The following is a 6000-nucleotide window of genomic DNA, read 5'->3' as shown; positions in this document are numbered from 1 at the left end:
ATGCTTTCCTTTAATTTTCGAAGAATTAAAGGGGACGCGTGTGGAAATAATTCAAATGTAGCCGTATTAACGACTCTACCAGTGTCACCGGAGAAGCTTTACTTTCTCATATAATGAATGCGGCCATAAGTACTTTGCAACCATATGGTAATTATGTTTAATAAAGGACATTTCCTGTAATTAAACAGTTTTATTAAGGCATTATTAGCCCTTTAAGTTGAAAAATAGCTCAACAGAGGTGTAATAAGGTGCCAGCACGTGTATTTGGCGCACAGATGGATGGAAACCGCCTGTCTCGGAGCAGCCGGCAGCGCCCAGAGCACCCTGCGGATCCCGCATGCCCCGTTCCTGCGGCACGGCTGGAGCCCAGCGCACGGGGGCAGGATTCGCACCCGGCTCCGGCAGCTCCGGAGGGCCGGAGGCAGCAGCAAAACCCATCCGCAGGGCAGAGCGCTGGCTGAAGGGGGGGGCGAGGTGTGACATTGCCGGTGCCGCTTCTCCTCCACCTGGATCCGGGCGCCTGTCCTCCAGCCAGTCGCACGTTATCCATCATCCGCCGTCTTCTCTCCCCGCTGTCGCGCGGCTCCGGGCAATCTATCTTACAGTCAAAAAATTGTCTCTCTTACACAGGGGCTTTCAAACAAGACAAATAGAAAGAATAAGCTCTGGTGCGGAGATGCCGTGTCCGGGGCGGCGGGTGGGAGATCCCGCTGGACCGTCGGGAGCAGAGCTGCGGCGCCGCCGTCCGACACCACCAAGCCGGCCGAGAGCCCCCGCGGGCTCGTACCCACCGTGCTGCGGCTGCGGCTGCTCCTGTCGGCATTTTGCTTGTTCAGCCCATCGCATTTTATAAACGTGGAACTTTGCTGTCCGTTTGCGTTTCCTGCCAAAACGTACCTGCTTTTGAGCCGGGGTGGATAAACGCAGGCTCGAAGCCTGTGCCTGCGCGTGCTCGGGGCAGCTGCGGGGTTGGGGTGAAGCATCGAGGGCTCCGGGCGCGTGCGACGGGTCCGGCCCGGCCGGCATCTCCGCGCAGCAGCGGGAGACGGGCACACTGCGGCGCCGTCGGCATGCAGAGCCGGCCTTTTTCCTTCCTCCCTAATGAGACAAAATAAATTTACGTGGTGTCGGATTCCCCCCCCCCCCCGGCCCCCTTCCCGCACTAAAGCAAAGGCAGTTTTACGCTGGTTTAGACAACCTCCGATCTCGCCTGAGCTGCGAAGCTCGCAAGCTGCCTGCATTTTTATGAGCCGACTTGTTATATGCAGTGGAAGTATGCAAAATATGTCAAGCCCAAGCAGAGATTTGAATCGAAATGACTCTAATTACTTGTAATAATTTTTGCATTCCAACATAAAACAATGTTAAAAAAACTCCATTACAATAGTTAAAAGACAAATCATTTAGCAAGTCCCTTACTTTATTGCTTTATTAGACAATTTACTTTGCAACATTTTGAACATTTGATTGGGTGATCGCCCAGAGCTATTCAACTGTAAGTTGCAATAACAGAGAGTTCATCCCTTGTCATTAGTCAAAAAGTCAAACACCATCACCGTAAGACCAATTGGCTTGTCAAACCCAGCCGCCACCTCGAATCATTAGCATCGCACCAAGTCGAGGGGAGAGCCGGTTCCTCTGCCCCATCTGCTTTCCTGCTTCGTTCCTAAAATAAGCCGCTTTTATTTCGTCTCTCCGTGAAAGCAGCTGATGAGGGGCTCGGCGGCGCGGGCGGCGCTGGGGCTCGGCAGCCGCGGTGCAGCCCCGGGCGCTTTCTGCTCCGGCCCGGCAGCCTCGGATGCACCCAAGGAGTTTTGCCGGAGTTTCATCCCCTTTGAGCCTCCCCCTCTCACCGCTTTCCGAGAGGCGGCGGTGGGTCGCTCCACCTTTCTACGTCTTTTCCCTTTCTATTTCTGGCTCCCGTAGGCAAACATCCCACTTCCCACACGGTTTCAACCCATGGCGAGCGCCAAGCGTCTCATATGGAGCACTTGTTTTGCCCCGTGTTGGCTGCTTGCACTTCACCAGCGGAGCTGAACAACACCGTGCCTCTCCCGGACGTGGGGATGCGCAAGCACGGTCACCAAAGCACCGTAACAGCAAGCGGCTGCGTTGCAAATCTAAATTCAGCTTCTCCCCCAAATTATTCAGGAGTCCTGGAAACTTGTCTCCTATGGAAATCAGTGCCAGTAAAACTTATTGCACAAATGTTCATGGGAAATGCAAGCAGAGATTACCGAATTTATTTAAACCGGTGTGAATATTCACGGGGGATTTATTGCAGCCTTCACCTGGAAGTTGGATGTGAGCAATATCCGAAGCCGCAGCGCTGAGCCGGCTCAGCGTTGCCATCCCGCCCCGACAGGGTCCCTTCGCAGTGCCGCACCGGTGCTCCCAGATTTCCCTCTTTCCCCATGTGCAACCTCTCCAGGCCGGCCATGCCGGCTCCCCAACGGCTTTGCAAATCTTATGGATGCTACAGCAGAAAGCATCTCATAACCTGGAACTGGGAAGCATCTTAGCAGCAAGGGGAACCGGATAACGTCTAGCTGCTGCAGTGCAACTGTGTCCCCGACAGGCAGCCGTCGCTGTCCGGGAGCACCCCGACACCGGGGTGCAAGCACCAGCCGATGGGCCGAGGCTGCTGCTCAGCACTTTGGGGCTAACGGTGCCATAAAAATAAAGCACTGTTGTCTTTTTCTTTCTCTTTTTCCCCCCCTCTCTTTGCAATTTGATATCATTGCGCTTAGAGGGCAGTTAAATTTTCCAGTACGATACAACGCACGTATTTGTACGTGACACAGTGCACGTATCCAGAGTGCATTTGCCTCCATACAGCCCGCTCGCCAGGGGCTTTGGCAATTCCCTCGCTGCATCCTTAACCCGGCACGTTTTGCTCTGCCCGCGCCAGGCCGGTCAGCGCTGCCGGGGCACCAGGCCAGGTGGCCCTTGCACCGCCGCAGCGGCCCCGCTGCCAGCAGCCTGCACGAGCGGAGATGGAGACACAAGGAAACGCAGTGTGGGTGTCGAGTGCCGGGTTCGAATCTCTGCCGCTGGCTGCTTTTACAGGAACTGATCCCGGCAGTTTTTACTGAAAAAATACTATCATTTTTATTATGAAATTTAAAAAAATATACGATAAGATGTGGCAAAAACGGCATCAGCAAGTTCACGAGAAATTTTGGTCTACAGAATAAGGTTTGGGATTGCTTTTTCTTTTTGGAAAATGAAAAGCGGCCCTGAGCGAGCGTCGCTGGCTGAGCGAGCGTGGGCGGCTGCTGCGGCGCCACGGCCACAGCCGGCTGCCGGCTTCCAGGGCAGCGCTCGGAGGCGCCGCTGCCGCCGGCTCGCAGCATGTCCTGGGTCTCCCGCGACCGGTGCACCGCTTCCCCCCAGCTTCTGAGAGAAGCCCTCCCTTGCGGTCATTTATTTGGGCAGGCAGGTTTCGGAGCCGGGGCTGCCGCGAGCAGGCGCGGAAGGGCAGAGCTGCCGGGCGCCTGCACCAGGTGCAGTTTATCCCGGGAAGCAGCGGGCTGCGCCAATGCTGGGGCTCAGGCGGGCGAGCTGGGCAGCGCCGGGCACCTCTCGCATCCCTGCTGGCTGGAAGTGCCAGCCCCATGGATCCAGCCCCGGCACAGCCCACGGGAAGCCTATAAGCACGAGGGCATTTCCAGCCGCACGGTGCGGATGGGGCTGCCGGCGAGGAGGACAGCGTTAAGCACGTGTCAGCACTCGCCCGCCCGGCCCTTCGTTAGGCGGATTAAGCAAGTTGCTTATTGCCGGTGACATAATTTAGATGAATGGTGCGGCAATCCATCAGGCGGCCCCACGCGAGGCCGGCGAGGAGCCGGCGGGGATCCCATTACCTTACACGTGTTCCAGCCAAACTCCTTCGCATCCGCAGCAAAGCGGCTCTCCCGCAAGGGCCGATTCCCCGCACAGCCTGCGAGAGCAGCAGCGGGGCTGACGGATGGCGGCGGCGGCGGGGCGGGATGGGACGCGCGGCCTGTAGAGCGGGCGAAGAGGGACACCATGTGGGGACGCACGTGCCGAGCCGCGCCGCGATGCACCGAGCAGTGCTGCACCGAGCCGAGTCATGCTGCACCGAGCCATGCTGTGCCGCACTGAGCCATGCTGTGCCACCCCGGCTGCCGTGACCTCCCCAAGGCCCGCCGGCTCCGCACGGGAGACGCAGCCACTCCAAATATTGTGGCACTTTGCTCCCGGCGTTGTCGCTCATCCGCCGGTTTGCATCGCTGAAAGCCACCACGCTCTTCCCCGCTCGCAAGGTGCCGAGAGAGGCACTTCTCACGCTCACGCTCGCTGCCCCCCAAACAGCACAGCCCTCTCCAAAGGGGGCTCCAGCGCGATGCAGCCTGGCAGGACGGGGCCGCGCACGGGAGGCAGGGTGCAGGGGCTCCCTGAGCTCGGGGCTTTCCTGGTGCTGTGCCGCTCCCCATCGTGGCCTCGTTGCTGCTGCAATGGTGCAGGACACGAGCACTGTGCTTGTCCCTGTGCTCGCCCCGTGCAGGACGCGAGCACCGTGCTCGTCCCCGTGCACCATGCTTGCCCTGCCCAGGGTGCGAGCACCGTGCTTGCCCCAGGCGGGACACGAGCACCGCGCTCGCCCCGTGCTTATCCCCGAGCACAGTGCTGGCCCCCAGCCCCGTTTCGCCCAGCAGGGGCAAGTGGCCCCCGCGCTGCCGCCGAGTGCTCGGGCGGCACCAGCCTGGCTCCTGGCACCTCTCGCTACCGCCCCGTCCCAGGGAGGCCCCGCTGCTCCGCGGGGTTTTCCTCCCCTGCCAGCCGCTTTGCCGAGGGGTGGCAGAGCGCTGCCCTTGCTCCCTTCCACGGCTGCCGCCGGCAGACGCCCAGCCGCTTACGCAAAGCGGTTTGGGAGAACATTCCCGGCTTTTCTTTCGATAGAGCCTGAAGCGAGACCTGATTAACGCAGTGCTGCAGGCGAGGAACCGAGAGCTGCCGAGCGCCCGGCACCGGGGCGTCCCCGGCGAGACCAGCCGGGCTGCGCCGTGCCCCGGCTTCCTCTGCCCCCACGAGGCAGGCACGTGCCGGCGGCAACGGGAGCAGGCGGGAGCGGCGGCCATGGCACGGAGGCTGCGGGTCCCCAGCGCGGCGGCCAGCAGAGACCTGCAGAGCTCGAGGCACGGTGGCGGGTCCCTCGCCTCCGCTTCGGAGCTGCTCGCGCTCCTGTCGCGCCAAGCTCGGCACCCGCCGCAGGACGGGCTCCGACACCGCGACCGGAGCCGGCTCGGTCCTCGGGCAGCGACCAGCATCGAAAGCCTCGTCAGCCTTGTGCGAGAGGGAAGCAGCTAAACAAAACAAGACAAAACAAGACAAAATAAGGGAAACGCACACGCGGGGAGAGAAAGGGAACAGCCAAGGCGGAAACCGCTGCACCCGGCCGCCTCTGCCGCGCGGGAGGGCGGTGCAGGGTGCACGATCCCGGCAGCAGCACTGGGCCGCGGGAGCCACCAGCGCAGCCGGCAAACGGGAGAGGAGGAAGAGCGCGAGGAAGAGCGCGAGCCGCGGGGAGACGGCGGCACCGACAACCCGCTGCAGCCGGGAGCCTCCGGGGCCCCACCGGCCAAGGCACTCAGGCTTTCGGGGACGAGCGCCGGCAGCAGCCGGGAGGCTTCCCAGCCCCGAGCTCAGTCCGGCGACACCCGGGACTTGGAGAGCCCCTGCTCTACCCGGCGATAAAACCCACCGCAAAAGTCATTTATTGCTCCTCAACTCCCCACCAGGAACATTACCCCTTAATTGCTGCATTTATTCAGACTTATTCTGTATATCTAACAATAATGAGTATATTAGATATGTAATTATTACTGTCATAAACGCAATAGTGACAAAACAATAATTGAAATAGCGTCTATAAGGATAATTCACCATTGCAATTAATACTGCCCTGCTCAGTTAATATGTCACGGTTTAAAATAAATGCTGTCATTACTCCATTACTAATACTGTGCTATAATA

The 6000-nt window shown here is 59.5% G+C and overlaps 1 long non-coding RNA gene across 1 annotated transcript; it reads right to left on the bottom strand.

The window, feature by feature from the left end:
• Positions 1 to 429: 429 nt before the first annotated feature.
• Positions 430 to 3950, bottom strand: LOC136993574 (uncharacterized). The gene is made up of 3 exons (XR_010885957.1): positions 3867 to 3950; positions 898 to 1098; positions 430 to 594 (listed from the first exon to the last, which is right to left on the bottom strand). It is a non-coding gene; the product is annotated as an uncharacterized lncRNA (long non-coding RNA).
• Between the last annotated feature and the right edge of the window lie 2050 nt (positions 3951 to 6000).

Source organism: Apteryx mantelli, chromosome 17 (genome assembly GCF_036417845.1).
Source record: "Apteryx mantelli isolate bAptMan1 chromosome 17, bAptMan1.hap1, whole genome shotgun sequence".
Taxonomy (NCBI): domain Eukaryota; kingdom Metazoa; phylum Chordata; class Aves; order Apterygiformes; family Apterygidae; genus Apteryx; species Apteryx mantelli.
Note: the sequence above shows the minus strand (reverse complement) of the source record. Positions and strands in the feature narration are given on the sequence as shown.